We start from the raw sequence: 17,060 nt of genomic DNA, 5'->3' as shown, positions 1-17,060 counted from the left end.
GAGTGAGAGAAGCCCCTCCCTCCCAGGGCAGATCATCCCCATGCTGCTGTTTCCAAGCCTCAAGCTAACATCTCATTCTGGCTGCGCTCCCTTTTGGATCTCAGCAGAAATTCTACCACAGGGTGATGTGGTATTTCCAGTCTTCCACTTCACCATCTCCACATCCTCTTCCCAGCTGTTGTCAAAGCAACAGGCAAATTCACTGGGAGATTCAATGAGGGAAGACGGTCAGGTGGGAGGGGTGGGATAGGAGGAAGACATACTGAGATAAGAAAAGCACTTGGTCTTCAGAGAACACTTTCCTGGAATGCTGGGCTGCATCTCCATGGCACATGCTTTCACACTGGCTGCTGCATCTAAGTCTGAGCTTTAGAATTCATTTTCTTTGGCTTCAAAAGATTCTCAGACCTGCAACAGGATAAAGAGAGAGAGGTGCAAGGCTCTTGGGTTGGTCTTCAGAACACCAGTTTGCACACTGTGGCCTACAGGCCTGCACAGGTTCAAAGATACACATTGACTAGAAAGACCCTGACCCTGCCTGCTCCAGTTCTAGCCTATCCTTCTAGTCAATGACTCTGCTAAAAGCAGGGTAAGTGGCTGCCTGAACCCTGAGGCTACGAAGTCCTAGAATGGAACCTGTGAGCTCCTGAGCTTAAATCCCAGCCGCTTCCAATTCCAAATATTTTTCCCCAGTGAAATAACTTTTTCTGGTCATCTCATCAACTACTTGTGCATCACTTAGTGGATCAGCCATATGGATGAGTCAGTTTGGCTGCTGGGGCTGCCAAAAGTAAAACCCCAGCCGAGTGCAGTGGCTCAAGTCTGTGAATCCAGCACTTTGGGAGGCCGAGGTGGGTGGATCACGAGGTCAAGAGATCGAGACCATCCCGGTCAACATGGTGAAACCCTGTCTCTACTAAAAGTACGAAAAAATTGGCTGGGCATGGTGGTGTGTGCCTGTGGTCCCAGCTGCTCGGGAGGCTGAGGCAGGAGAATTGCCTGGACCCAGGAGGCGGAGGTTGTGGTGAGCCAAGGCCGCACCATTGCACTCCAGCCTGGGTAGCAAGAGCGAAACTCAGTCTCAAAAAAAAAAAAAAGTAAAACCCCAATTGATTTGGTGGGTTTCTTAAAAATCTTATTGAAAACAATTTAATTCAGTTGAGCTGTATTTCTTCCTGGGACAGTTTCAAACCTTGGAAGAAGAGGAATCACCATGTCACCTATCTCGACTGGAAAGTAGGTTCTGAGGCTGTGCTGATGCATGTGTCTGTAGCAACTCTGGGGAAAATAGTCCATTTAAAAGTTGCAACAGTCACCTCCACACTATGGGAGAGCTTATAACATCACATAGCCATTTGGTTCTGTATGGACTCTTTCCCCAAACATGCAATTTAAAGTTGACTGTATGGGTGCTTGAGCACGCTGTGGGATCTGGTCAGGGATGGGTGCCCAACCTGGCCTGACCCCACATACTCCCCACCCTCTGCACTCTGATGCTGCCTGCATGCCAAGCTCATCCCAGCCAGGATGATGGTAAAGTATTTCCTGGGCTAGAGCGTGCTCCGGAGGTCCTCGGACCAAGTGTTTGCTGCCTAATGACAGCGGTACCCAAATCCCTAGAGCAAACACATTACATGGGGTGGAGACCCCTGAGCTCCTGTCCTGGCGACCTGACCAAGACCAGCAGATGCCCCGCTGGGCCGAGCCACTGTTTCCCCAGTGCCAATCGCTCAGTGTCCATCCGGAAATCTCTACTGTGAAGCCAACGAATCAGACATGACCACTTCACCTGGAACATCAACCACATCCAGCTGTGGTGGTGGAGGAACCACGTGCTTACTCTGGGAACTCTGGCAGCAGCATCTGGATGCCAATCCACTGGATAGCCTGGGTATCCTATAGCTTATTTAAGTATCTCCAGAGCTGTCCAGAAATTCGGTCTCACCCAATTCAAAACCAATGTGATTAAGACAATGAAGGGTGGGCCGGGTGCGGTGGCTCACGCCTATAATCCCAGCACTTTGGGAGGCCGAGGCGGGTGGATCACGAGGTCATGAGATCGAGACCATCCTGGTCAACATGGTGAAACCCCGTCTCTACTAAAAATACAAAAAATTAGCTGGGCATGGTGGTGCCTGCCTGTAATCCCAGCTACTCAGGAGGCTGAGGCAGGAGAATTGCCTGAACCCAGGAAGAGAAGGTTGCAGTGAGCCAAGATTGCGCCATTGTACTCCAGCCTGGGTAACAAGAGCAAAACTCTGTCTCAAAAAAAAAAGAAAGACAATGAAGGGTTTTGAATACATCTTGGCCAAGCTGCACAGTGCGGTCCCTTCCAAAACACTTGTTGAGACAGCTAAGGGAGCCAAGGCGAAGGCAGAGGAGACAGCACTAGACGCTACAGAGAAGACCAAGGACCCAGCCAGCCAGGCAGCGCCCAAACGGCAGCCACAGTTAGTATAGCTAGCCCACCACGCCACAGCACCCCAGACAGCTCAGCTCAACTTCCTCTGCCCTCTCCCCTTTGTATAGTTATTATTAAAAATCAACTTCCAGCCCCACTTTTAATTTTTTAAATAAAAAAATTAAAAAATATTTGAAGTTAATTGTAAACGATTTTTATTTTGAGATGTCTGTGTGAAGTTCCTTACAACCTTGCATCCTCTTAGACGCTTACGGTTTCTCCCAAAAAAATCCAGCAAGGAATCAACCTTCTGCCCCTTAGGTCAGGAAATGGTCTCACCAATGCTAAAGAGAGCAAAGTTCTTTAAAATTTAGGGCTCCCTCTAGGGCAACATATCTGTTGCTCCCTCGAAGCAACAGGTAAGGCTTTGAGCATATCCTGAGTTCTGACCCTATCCCAGCAACTCAAGCCTATAGCTGCTCCTCAGAGAAGGCTATACTAGAAAGGTTCATTGGGTTCTCATGAAAAGAGGCAGCTAGGAAAAGAAATTCCCCCCATTCTTCCATGACACCATGTCTTCCAATAATAATGGCTAACATTTATTGAGTTTTTACTATGTGCTGGGCACTATTCTACGTGTACTCCCAAATCTAATCCTTATAACAACTTTCTGAAGGTGGTACTATCATTATCTCCACTTTACAGGTGGAGAAACTGAGATACAGAGGGATCAAGCAACTTACCTAGAGTCATACAAGGAATAAGTAACAGTGCCAGGATTCTACCAAAGGAAGTCTGGCTACAGGGTTCATCTCTTAACTGCTATATCCCAGTAGCACTTGAACCTGAGTATGAAGAAGCATCTGGAAGGCTTGGTAAAACACAGATTGCTAGGCCTTTCTCCCAGAGTTTCTGATTCAGTAGTCCTGGATGGGACCTGAGGATTTACTTTTCTAGCATTTTCTAGGGTGATGCTGATGATACTGGGCCACTCATTTGAGAATCACTGTCTGTGCTATTCTGCCTCTCTCTGGAGAAAATTCTCGATAGAACCCTTTCTTCTTCCCCACACACTTCTCCACTGCAGATACAAAGCTCAATAAAAGAGGAATTATACTGAGTAATCTCACAAGATCAGTCAACTAGCCAGTCTTTCAGGAGGCCTCAACTATTTCTCAGACATCACTGTGCCAAGACCCGCAGGGCTTCCATGAACAGAATCCCAGCCTTCTGGGTAGAGCCTCTCTGGGCCACTGACTGGAAATACAGTCTGTGGGAAATTAGGGTCCAGACCAGGTACCTCTTCATTTTTCTATCTAGATTCACTCCTTTGCTGATAACACATTGTTTCTAAGTAAATGAGGGTTATTAAGCAACAGCAAGGTCAAGGTAGGAGGATTGCTAGAGGCCAGGATTTCAAGAGCAGCATCGGCAACCTGGCAACAAATTCCCATCTCTACAAAAAAAATCAAAACATTAGCTGAGTGTGATGGCACACACCTGTGGTCCCAGCTACTCAGGAGCCTGAGGTGGGAGGAACACTTGAGCCCAGGAGATCGAGGCTGCAGTGAGCCAAGACCAGCCACTGCACTCCAATCCGGGCAACAGAGGGAGACTCTGTCTCTAAAAATCCGAGAAGATGCAAGAGTAAATCTCATTTGTTTGCTAAAACTTTCTTTATAGATGTTTTTAAAGTTATTATATCTCCCCAGTTTAATTAATTAATTTTTTGAGATGGAGTTTCACTCTTGTCACCCAGGTAAGATCTCGGCTCACTGCAACCTCTGCCTCCCGGGTTCAAGCAATTCTCCTGCCTCAGCCTCCCGAGTAGCTGGAATTACAGGTGCCCACCACCATGCCTGGCTAACTTTTGTATTTTTAGTAGAGATGAGGTTTCACCATGTTGACCAGGCTGGTATTGAACTCCTGACGTCAGGTGATCCACCTGCCTCAGCCTCCCAAAGTGCTGGGATTACAGGTGTGAGCCACTGTGCCTGGCCTGCCCAGATTACTTTATAAGCTCGTTCATTTATTCATTCACTTCACAGTCACTTCAGAAATATGTAGAACAACAAAATACACATGTGTGGGTGGGGAAATTATTGCACAGATAAAATACAAACTGAGCAATTCTGTAAGATAAAGCCAGGATAAGGTTAGTACACAAAGATGCAAATCATATGCAAAATTCAAATAAGGAAACACAACAGGTGCTAAGATTTACAGTTTCTCAGAAGCTCTTTGACACACTGAGATCTAAAAAATATTTCTGTCATTAAAAGGCATACTACATGATGTGGTCAGCAATGTTTTCCACAGCATCCCCAAGTTAATACAAAAATGCTTCACACTACATTTATTAGAGTGGCCCTCAAAGCACACTCTAGGCTACAATATTTTGCAAAATATAGACCCTTCAGGGACCTACATGTCAAGGCAAATGCCTTACCTACAGTAGGCTGCAATAAATATTTGAGAAGTGAAAACGCTTCCAGCAGTTTGACTCTTCACTATTCATACTTCAAAGTATATGGATGAAGCACTATGACTGACCTTCTGTCCAGATGCCCTGTAATTCTGATATGTTTGCCAACAACCTTCCACCCAACTTGCCTTTCTAACTGAAACTTCATTTCCTAATGCTTGAAAACTATTAGAACATCCTCAGAGTGAAAGCCATCATATTGCCTCTTTTTTAAGAGTCCAGTTTTTCTCAAAAGACGATTCTTAAAGGTATTAAGCACTCTCAGCAAATTGTTCATTAATTAGTTTTGATCTGTGACATCCTCTACTCTGACATTTTTCTGTGTCATTCGTAGCATAATGAAAACCACTTAAACCAAGTATCAGAGGCTGAGATTCTAATCCTGTCCCCATAACTTGGTGACTGTGTGGCTTAAGTTCTCTTAGCCTTGTTTTTCTCATTTTTAAAATGAGAGAGACGAAAACTCACCACCAAGAAAACTCTCATTTAAGAAACGGATAAAAGACCAGAATGAACAAATGTTGACTTATAGTTATGAATGAAAGTTACAAGAATGACCTTAACTAACGGTCATCGACTTGTTTTCCCCTAGAAGTACGGATGCATCACTACTTCTAGGGGAAAACTACTACTGCTATTCCCCCTAAAAGTAGTGATGCAATCATCAGTGTGCATGATCCTTCACCTGCAGCTACTAGGGCAGTGGTGATGAACAGGGTGAGATTCCCACTGTGAAGCATACTGGATGGATAGGAGTGCTTCATCACAGCTCAGCCAACATTGCTCAGATCCAGAGAGTAAATTCAACAAGCCCATCTACAACAGTCATTGCACCATGAAGATCTGGTGGACAGCAGGAGCCAGTGTCTAAAGAATACAGGGCTGGAGAATAAAGGGACATAAGAACCAAAGCATGAGTTGAAACAGGGTAACGGGATAGACTGAGGAAAATTCCGGAGTGGCAAGCCAATATCCACAGCTGGACCTGTTTAGATGGACAGGAAGGGATCACACAGATACTCTCTCACCCAGCTCACCTTATCAGTTGTGGCATGTGCTTGCAAGCCTGCCATGAAACTGGAAGAACTGGGAGGCCAGCCCAGTTTTCAAACTCAGACTCGCAAAACTTGTGTCCTTACTGAGGCTCTCAACCTCAGAGTTAAGAAATTTGTTCATTTGTTTGAGACAGAGTCTCATTCTATCACCCAGGCTGGATTGCAGTGGCACGATCTCAGTTTACTGCAACCTCTGCCTCCTGGGTTCAAGTGATTCTCCTGCCTGAGCTTCCTAAGGAGCTGGGACTACAGGCACATGCCAGCACACCTGGCTAATTTTGTTTTTTTATTTTTAGTAGAGATGGGGGTTTTACCATGTTGGTCAGGCTGGTCTCGATCTCCTGACCCAAGGTGATCCACCCACCTCAGCCTCCCAAAGTGCTGGGATTACAGGCATGAGCCACCATACTCAGCCAGAAATTTGTTACTAGCAGTGATTAATGTGTGAAAGTTTGTATTGTAAATGTCTTATTTATATACATGCTTTACTTATATAACTTAGAACTGAGTTGACTTTGTCTGAGTGATAACTCCTCTCTTACTAGTATGCCAGTGGGTTTTTTTTTTTTTTAATTGAAAGAATGGGAAAACAGCCAGAAGTCTGGAAATTGCACATAATCTGAGGATTACCGACGGGGTGTGGCATGACATAGGGAACTTAACCAGTTATAGAAGGAAATGGTGAGAAACCAGTGCTGGGGTCAAGAAACCTGAGGAGCCTCAAGGAAATAACACAAGAGATGACATGGAATAGCTACTGAAGGCCTGTTATGTATTTCAGAGAATCTGGGAGGTACAAAGACCCCAGTGCTCTATGCTCACAATGGCAAAAGACGGAAGAATCAAGCTAATTGCAGATGGTCCTACATAGCCCTGGACTAATGATCCACCTGATGCTCATCATAAATCTTTTTCTCCCTAAAAGAGCTCCAATGATTTTATAATCTGGCTTTACTCATTTGCCATTTTTTAACAGTAATATTCAGATACTAATTACAGGAACAGAGAGGTACTTAAACCCATTCTTTTTTTTTTTTTAAGTGATTCATTTACAATTTATATATTAACAACTTGTGGTAGCCAGCCTCCAAGGTGCCTCCCAGTAATCTCCCTTTCCTGGATATACTCATGCCCTAGAAGTAGTCCTATTCTACATCATACCAGGGTTGGTCTGTGTGACAAATAGAAGATGGCATGAGTGGCCGGGAGCTGTGGCTCGTGCCTGTAATCCCAGCACTTTGGGAGGCCGAGATGGACAGATCACGAGGTCAAGAAATCAAGATCATCCTGGCCAACATGGTGAAATCCCATCTCTACTAAAAATACAAAAATTAGCTGGGCGTGGTGGCCCATGCCTGTAGTCCCAGCTACTTGGGAGGCTGAGGCAGGAGAATCACTTGAACTTGGGAGGCAGAGGTTGTGGTGAGCCGAGATCGTGCCACTGCACTCCACACTGGTGACAGAGTGAGACTCCATCTCAAAAAAAAAAAAAAAAAAAAAAAGGCATAAGTGATGATGTTTGCCTTCCTGCACTAGGTCATAAAAGATACTGCTGCTTTCACCTTGACCTCTTGGACCACTTTTACTTAGAGAAGATAGCTGCCACGCTGTGAGAACACCTCCTATAAAGAGTTCCATTTGAAGAAGAATTGAGGCACCCATTTTCCAGCCTGGCAAGTGCACTATTTTGGAAGAGACTCTCCAGTGCCAGTCAAGCTTGCAAATGACTGCAGCCTCGTAAGAGTGCCCGAGCTAGAACCTCTCAGCTAACCCACTTCCAGAAACCATGTATGATCATACATGTTTGTTGTTGTCGTTGATCATTTAATTTGGGATAATTTGTTATCCCAATAGAAAGCCAATATATAACTCATGTGCTAATTACAAATTACTATTATCACTCATGCAAACCAGAAACCCAAGGACACTTATTTTCTACAACTTAGGAAATATTTAATAAAAATTTGTTACTAATTCCCCAGAAATAGCCCAGATAAATTTCAGGTTTTGTCGTATTTATGTGAATTGGTTTCTGACTTTGGTATATTATTTATTTGGGATTAGAGTCTATTCTCTACGGTGGCCTTCCAGAGACAGGTCATTGGGAAGCTAGTCTACTGTACGTTTGGATATATTTTATGATGATATCTAGGTTGTTATTTGGGACATGAATTAACATGTTATTTGTGATTATTTAAAAAGCCACAGAGTCTCATCAAAGGAATTTACTTTCCTCTCATAAATTTGGCAAAAAGTTTTTATGGTACCAGGAAGGAATGAGTAGCAAAGGTAATTTCTGGGTATTTTTACCACATCTAAAATAAATCAAAAAATTTCAGGATGATTCTTCCTGTCTAGCAGAAGTTAGACAGAAAATATAAAACCCAAATTATTATTTCTCACCACAGGAAAGGTGTGAACAAGAAGCAGTGTCAAAATTAACTTGTTCTGCTCAGGCCAGTACATCATCCTGAGAGATTACATTCCCTGTTTCCTATGGCTTCATGACTTAGCTGGATCTGTGAGTACTGAGAACATCTGACATAGCAACATCTGGGAGACGGGAAGAAACATATTCTACAGCAAAATATGAACTCTGTTTCAATTGGTCCCATCCTTAATTATATGTTGCCCTTTAATCAGTGCAAATAAGCAAAAGCTAGCAATATTTGCAAAGGTCTTAGTTATGACTTATTTTCCTCTAGAAAGAATTGTACCCACCAATTACTGACTGGGAAATGAAAGAAACCAAACTTTAATCAAGATTGTTGCCTGAAAACCAATAGGCCATCCAGAGCATATTTCCCAAATATTTCAGCATAGTGTTTTCCCATATACTGCTATAGCCCCTTATTATCTGATGAGAATTTGTTTTTTATCCCTCTACCCCCAGAAAGCCCCTTCTGATACCTAGACTGTATGAAGAACTCTCCTCTCTGCTCTCCCTCCATGCAATAAGAATTTTGAAGGCTTGATTTTGTTTAACTCATTTTAGGGCCTCAGCGCCTAGTACAGAGCCTGGCACACAGGAACAAATTATACGTGTTGTCCTAAAGTACATTGAACTCATGATTTTCCTATCATAACGTGCTGCTTTTTCTCCGGTGGTGCTTATTTGACAATTCCCTTTGATGTAGTTTCTCTGCCCATTCCCTTTTACAGCTCTCATTCTGAAGGTTTGTGTTTTACTGTTTGGATCAGCAGTAGGCCAAAAAAAAAAAAAAAAAAAAAAAGACAAACATCTCCACATTTTTGTCCAGTCTGTGAGAATCTTACAACCTAAAACACTACCATGTAACTTTACACTCAGTAGGATAGCTATAAGCAGAAAAACATAAAAACAAAAACAGATAATAACAAGTGTTGGTGAGGATGTGGAGAAATTGGAACCCACATACATTGCTGGTAGGGATATAAAATGGTGCAGCCACTGTGGAAAACAGTTTGGCAGTTTCTCGCAAAGCTAATTATAAAAGTACCAAATGACCCAACAATTCCACTCCTAGGTATATACCCAAGAGAATCAAAAACAAGTCTTCAAACAAAAACTTGTATGCAAGTATCCAAAGCAGTACTACTCACTATAGCCAAAGGTGGAAGCAATTCAAACGTCTATTAACTCATGAATGAATAATTATATGCCAAATCTCCTCACAATGGAGTATTATTTGGTCATAAAAGGAATGCAGTTGTGACATATACTATAGCGCAAATGAAGCTTAAGAACAGTGTGTTAGGTGAAGGAAGCCAGTTACGAAAGACTGAAAGATATGTTATAAAATAACATTTATATGATGTGTCCAGAATAGGCAAACCTATAGGGACAGAAAATAGATTACTAGTTTATTAGGTCCTGGGGGAGGGTGAAAAAAAATAGGTAATTAATAACTAAAGAATAAAGTTTCTCTTTGTGATAATGAAAATGTTCTAAAATTGACGGTAACAATGGTTGCACATATCTGTGAATGTACTAAAAACTATTGAATTGCCCATTCTAAATGGGTGAATTATATGATATGTGAATTATTAGTAGTAGTATTTTGAGACAAGGTCTTGTTCTGCCTCCCAGGCTACAGTGCAGTGGCACCATCTCTGCTCACTGCAGCTTCAGCCTCCTGAGCTCAAGCAATCCTTCCACCTTAGCCTCCCGAGTAGCTGGGACCACAGGCATGTGCCATTATGTCTGGCTAAATTTTATGGGGTTTTTTGTAGAAAAGGTGTTTCACCATGTTGCCCAGGCTGGTCTTGAACTCCTGAGCTCAAGCAATCTGTGCTGGGATTACAGGCATGAGTCACTGTGCCTGGCCTTAGTATGTGAATTATATCTCAAATAAAACTGTTTTTAAAAGAAACTACCATGGGCCAAATGTGGTGGCTTATGCCTGTAATCCCAGAACTGAGGCAGGTCAAGGTGGGCTAACCACTTGAAGTCAGGTATTTGAGACCAGCCTGGGCAACCATGGAAAAACCCCATCTCTACTAAAAATACCAAAAAATTAGCTGGGCATGGTGGTGCACACCTGTAGTTCCAGCTACTTGGGAGGCTGAGACAGAAGCACTTGAACCTGGGAGGTGGAGGTTGCAGTGAGTCAAGATTACACTACTGCACTCAAGCCTGGGCAACAGAGCAAGACTGTTTAAAGGGGGAAAAAAAAAAAAAAAAAAAAAAGTCGGGCATGGTGGCTCACACCTGTAATCCTAGCACTTTGGGAGGCCAAGGTGGGTAGATCACCTGAAGTCAGGAGTTCAAGACCAGCCTGGCCATCATGGTGAAACCCCATCTTTGAAAAAAACAAAACAAAACAAAACAAAACTACCATGTAGTTTGAGGGAAATGTGGTGTTGGAATTGTTTTGTATCCTGTTTTGGGAAGTAGTTACAAGACTATGCATGTGTTAAAATCCATATAACTTTACACTCCCAAAAAGTGCCACTTTAGCTGGAATTATGGTCAACTTCAATTGAGACTGGGGTAGCTAATTAAAAATTTAAACCCAAAGAACCAAGCTTAAACTCATTTCCTTAGCTGCATTTTGCAGCTGAAATCCAGATAAATATGGAGAGGTTATCACCCATGTAATCCTGTCTCCACTTCATGCTTAAGGCAGACAGAATTGTTGATTAAGTGGTCCAAGCTTTCATTCCGAGCCCCAGTAACCCCTGGTGATTTTTCTGAATTCTCCATGGTACAAGTACCAGATACTGAACTTGATCTGTCTCTGCAGAATAAATCAGCAACGGTTTACAAAAAAAAAAAAAAAAAAAAAAAAAAAGTTTATACAATCCTACAACTCCAAGCCTTCAAAAGATTCTCCAAGACTTGCAAATATGAAATACTGTGGGATACTGCATATTTACCATCAGGACCTCTCCATTCTGGCTTTTGGTCAGGGTGAGGAGAGACCCCCAAACTGAAAAATGTCCTGGAACAGAAGCAAAAGCAAGAAACCTCTTGGGTTCAGCAGGTCCTGGGCTGTTGGTGGTCGAGGAGACACTCAATAGCCCAGAGTATCTTAAGGCCATCACTAACCACATGTAAACAAAGTGATATTTGTAGATGTTCTCTATAATTAAGGTCCTTCTACAACATGATGTTCAGAATGCATTCATAGATTCAAGTTGGGTGGGCTCCCTATTTAGCAGGTTGTATTTTACGAGCAGCTGAACAGGATTTAATATTAGGTAAAAAGACATTACCAAAATAATAATAAAATTTAGATCTTCCATGCTAAGATCAATGCTTACTCTTGAGTTATAGGAAACTTGTGCAAAAGCCACACCTGTCACCTATACCCTTCTATTTTCTTGGTTCTGCCTACCTTATAATCTTTTATCTACCACCACCTCTATCCCTAAAGCTCCTAATACTCCACTAATCTGTCCTCTGAGGATGGGCTCATTGATATATTTGCTGCAAAATACCCTTGTTTTGTAGCCACCCTTTTTCCCATGGGTAATACATATATCTGAACCTACCCCACATACTCATTAACTTGAAGACTAATTTGAAAGATCTGATTCCCAGAAATCTGTTTTAATCTGAATCCTATAAAACTTTTATATGACTTTCTGTGTGTCAGTCAAAATTTTTTTAGCTCTCACTGCAATAACCTCTCAACAATGAGGATAGAATAAGGATAAAAGATACATGAACAAATCATTGCCAAAACATTTTGAGAGCTTTCATCTGAACTAACTTTGAAAGTTAGTTTAAAACCACACCAGGAAACCAGGCCTGATACACAGACCTTCTATAACATGCTAGCCCTCGTGTTAGTGTTTGGTCCTTATTGGGTGAGGCCATGCTACTCTCCTCTACTGATGGAAAGAGTCCTCTACTAATGGAAAGAATACCTTCCCATGGTTTCTAAGTCAGAACTCTCCTACAACGTATTAGGTGACCTTGGACATTTCATTTAGCATCTCTGGGCTTCGGTCTCCTCATATCTGAAATGCAGAGGGGCAGGTAGGGTGGGAGGAACTAAACCAGGTCATCACTGACATCCCTTCCAGGCCTAACATTCTGTGACCCTTTCACTGGGACAGGGAAGCCTCAGGTCCTAATATCTGCTGAGCCATTCTGTCTCAGCCTTTAGCTTCATCTTCCATTGCTCTGATTGAACAATGATAAACTCTGTGGTAGGGACTCATGTCCCTGGAATGTACCAGTATCCAGAGGCACAAAGGTTCCTAAGAACAAGGACCGCCTGTATTAACTGGGATTAGGTATAGCAGCATATAATGGAATGCCCAAAATAAATGAGGCTTAAACCCAAAAAAAGTTACTCTCCAAAAATAAAAATAATAGAGGCCTATGGGAAGGCAATGTATGATTGATATAAAATTAATGGAGACTAAGATTCCTTCTAACTTTCTACTCCACCACCCTCAGTGTATGGCTTTCACACTTACAGTACTGAATGAGTACTGAAGCTCCAGACACCACATTCAAATTCCAGGCAGCTGGAAAAATAAACAGAAGAAGGGCTAAATAGGCACACTTTCAGCTGAGTCAGCTCACTTTAAAGAGCCTTCCTGGAGATCCATATAAAGTTTGCATGTAGATTTCAATGACCAAAATGTAGTCACAAGGCTACATACAGGTGCAAGGGAATCTAAGAAATGTAGTTTTTAAGTGGGCACATTGCTGCCCTCAGTGATATAGGAGCTCTGTTGATTGTGAATAAGATAGAATGAATGCTGAGTAGACAACCCGCAGTATCAGCCACACCACCTCCATGTCTTCTGGAGTACCTGCACCGTCCCTGGGAGGAACTCATTCAATGCTGTTGAATCGATCTGACTGCCAGCAGCAGGTGATCTGATCTAGATGTGGCTTTGCTTTCTCCTGGTATAAACAAGCATTCTTTAGTCTGGTCCTCAGAACAGGACTATGCATATAAGCACGGTTTTTCCAGTCTTTGAAATTATAAATTGGTCAAAAACATTGACATTCTCTCGGAAATCAGAGCTATGTGTGGAAATTAAAAGAAGTTACTTCAATGTTCAAACTACTAAGACTTCTTAAATTAGAGATGAAAATTTACTGTGTCATTCGCTGTCCTCAGACTCACCCAATGCTTCTCCCCGCTACAGATTTATATAGACCAATGGAAAGTAATTTCTTTTCTTCTTTTTTACTTATTATTATTACTTTGTAGAGATGAAGTCTTGCTATGCTACCCAAGCTAGTCTTGAATTCCTGGCCTCAAATGATTCTCCCACTTCAGCCTCCCAAAGTGCTGAGATTACAAGTGTCCACGACTATGCCAGACCTGATAGAAATTGACTTCATCTGAAGGAGTGTAGAATCAGGGGTGAGTACCTGGTGTGCCTTAACTGTGCTACTGACCCATCCTCTCCTATGGCCAGGCTCCATATACATATCCCCTCAGGAGAAGAAAACATTCAAGAACTAGTTCTTCCTATCCTGTCCCTGTATTTCTAAGAGTTCCTTGTCCATAAGAAAAGGAAAATGAGATGCAAAGTGAATTACGTAACTTGCCTAATTTTAGAGGCAGAGATAGGGTAAAATTTGGTTCTCAGCTCCCAGTTCACTGTTCAAATCAATACAGCCCAAACTATATTGAAAAATATATATCTCTTATTGAGAACCAAATGTTTAAAAGTATGAAGCATTTTGAGTTGCTGTCTGCACTGATTTGGTTATCCAGAAAAAGAGTTTGATTCTTGATTTTATCTTGCCCAATCTGTGTCTTGCCCAGGTCTCTATAACAGTCATCAGTTTAATTCGAAATTTATTGAAAGCTTACTCAGTGATCAGTAGCATGTTACGAGGGAGATACAAAAGGATCATAAGATATGGCCTTATAATCCTATTGCATTGTTAAGATACATAACCATGAATTAATGAGGTTTATTTTCAAAGAAATACACCAACGACAATCTATCTACGTGAGTGGTATATCCTCTTAGGAAGCATTTAGCCCAATAATGGTGTTGTTGCTCAAAATATTTTTAGAATTCATCTTTGAGAATTATTTTAAATAGGTGAACCAAATTATCTTAAATATCCTCAACAGCTAATCAGCGTCTTGCTTTGAGAGTAGATTTTATTTGAGGGAGAAAGTCACAGTGATTCAGATCTGAGTCTGATAAAGCAGATTTGGGTGGTTTGGTTTCCTGGTGACATTCAGTCAACCCAAGATTGCTTTATTCTAGGGCTCTTTTACCATGACAGAATAATCTTTGTGTGTTTACGACAGTGGTTTTCAAACTTGAGTGTGCATCAGAATCACTGGGAAGACTTCTTAAAACACAGATTGCTAGGCTCCAATTTCCAATTCATTGGGTATGATGGGGAGGCCTGATATTTTACTTTTTAAATTTATTTCATTTAAATAGTTTTTGGGGGAACAGGTGATTTTGGTTACACGGATAAGTTGTTTAGTGGTGATTTATGAGATTTTGGTGCACCCATCAACTGAGCAGCGCACACTGTACCCAATGTGTGGTTTTTATCCCTCATTCCCCTCCAACCCTTCCCCTCAGGTCTCCAAAGTCCATTATATAATTCTGTGAGGCCTGGAATTTTATATCTCAAATGAGCTCCCAAGTCAGGCTAATGCCACTGGGAAGGGAATCGTACTTGAAGAATCACAGCTTTAAGACAGTTATTTTAGGTTTTTCCTTATTTATAGCTACACTTAACCCTATCAGATACAGATTACCCCTGCTTCCAGGGAGATTCCTTTCTGCCTCTTATGCTGTGTCCTGGGTACTTCATGGCCTTGCATATTCCAAGTAGGCAACTGGATGTGTGCCCACAGCCCCTACCACAGAAGGGATCACTTTTATCCACAGCCACAGAGGATGGAACTAAAGCTTATGACTGAAAGTGCTCATGGGCATTTCTATAATTAAAACATGACTCTTTCCCAGTGCTCAGGAATGCTATGGAAGGTAAAGCTGGAAGTGATATTAATTATCATCTAATTTAATTCCCTCTACCTCCTCTCCCCCTATTTAAGAGCTGAGGAAACCAGGGCCCAGAGATGCTAAATTCAGTGTCCAGTATCACCCAGTAAATAATGAAGAGTTACTATGTAGAGTCCATGAGAAAGTATCACAGTCACCTCCCAGCTTCAGAGGACAGGGTCATGATCTCACCCCATCAGAGCCAAATACAATATGAGGTAGGTCTAATATGATGTGTGTATCCTCTAAATAACAAATAGTATAAATCTGACTCCATGTTTCTACCCTAAACAGTCCAGCAGTTTGGGGTCCATTAAAAAAAAGTATAGTAATTTACTAATGTGGGTTTCACTCCTGTCATAAAACCATGCTGTTAAGACATATATAACCAAATACTCTTTGATGCATGCAGTCTTGGAGTATGCCAGAGTCAGAGACCTAAATTCAGTTGACTCTGGCAGTATGTAATCAAAGCTGCCATCTCCTAAGTGTGGAAGACAACTATAGCAATTCTGAAGAGAAACGGGGGTGTATACATGGTTTTGCCACTAAAATAAACCACACAACTAGTCCATATGCCTCAGTCTCACAGCCTAGATGTAGCTTACCTATGAACCATAGATGTGGCCAATCTCATTTGAATTGCCACTGAGAAAACCTAGTCTTAAGAAAAGTTAAAACTTAAAATGACATGAATCTCTTAGAGTAGTAGATTGGCAGCAATCAGCAAATCATGTAAGCTTGGCTATAGAGCACTATGAAATATGCTAGGTAGGTGCAGTGGTTTGAATGTTATGTCTCTCTCCAAAATTCGTATGCTGTAACTTAAATTCCAATGTGATAGTATTAAGAGGTGGGGCCTTTAGGAGATGATTAAAGCTCTCATGAGTGGGATTAGTGATGTTAAAAAAGGGCTACAAGGGCCAACAAACATATGAAAAAAAGCTCATCATGATGGATCATTAGAGAAATGCAAATCAAAACCACATTGAGATACCATCTCATGCCAGTTAGAATGGCGATCATTAAAAAATCAGGAGACAACAGATGCTGCAGAGGATGTGGAGAAATAGGAACACTTTTACACTGTTGGTGGGAGTGTAAATTAGTTCAACCATTGTGGAAGACAGTGTGGCAATTCCTCATCTAGAAACAGAAATACCATTTGACCCAGCAATCCCATTACTGGATATATACCCAAAGGATTATAAAGCATTCTATTATAAAGACACACGTACACATATGTTTATTGCAGCACTGTTTACAACAGCAAAGACTTGGAACCAACCCAAATGCCCATCAAAAATAGACTGGATAAAGGAAGTGTGGCACATATACACCATGGACTACTATGCAGCCATAAAAAAGGATGAGTTCCTGTCCTTTGCAGGGACACGGATGAAGCTGGAAACCATCATTCTCAGAAAACTGACACAAGAACAGAAAACCAAACACCGCATGTTTTCACTCATAAGTGGGTGTTGAACAATGAGAACACATGGACACAGGGAGGGGAACATCACATATCAGGGCCTGTCGGGGGAGGGGGTTTAGGGAAGGGATAGCAGGGTGTCGGGGGATTGGGGAGGGACAACATTAGGAGAAATACCTACTGTAGATGACGGGGGGATGGGTGCAGCAAACCACCATGGCACATGTATACCTATGTAACAAACCTGCA

The 17,060-nt window shown here is 42.0% G+C and overlaps 1 protein-coding gene across 6 annotated transcripts in view; it reads right to left on the bottom strand.

The window, feature by feature from the left end:
* RXRG (retinoid X receptor gamma) overlaps window positions 1-17,060 on the bottom strand; it is a 198,291-nt gene that overhangs the window by 94,984 nt on the left and 86,247 nt on the right. The window contains exon 2 of one of the 6 annotated variants that reach the window (XM_074389872.1): window positions 264-408. The exons of the other annotated variants lie outside the window; for them this stretch is intronic. The gene's annotated coding sequence lies outside the window, so the exon portion shown is untranslated. The remainder of the gene's footprint in view (window positions 1-263; window positions 409-17,060) is intronic. 6 annotated transcript variants of the gene reach the window in all.

The sequence above is a fragment of the Saimiri boliviensis genome, chromosome 19, assembly GCF_048565385.1.
Source record: "Saimiri boliviensis isolate mSaiBol1 chromosome 19, mSaiBol1.pri, whole genome shotgun sequence".
Lineage (NCBI taxonomy): Eukaryota > Metazoa > Chordata > Mammalia > Primates > Cebidae > Saimiri > Saimiri boliviensis.
The sequence above is the reverse complement of the archived record's forward strand: the minus strand, read 5'-3'. Positions and strand labels throughout refer to the sequence as shown.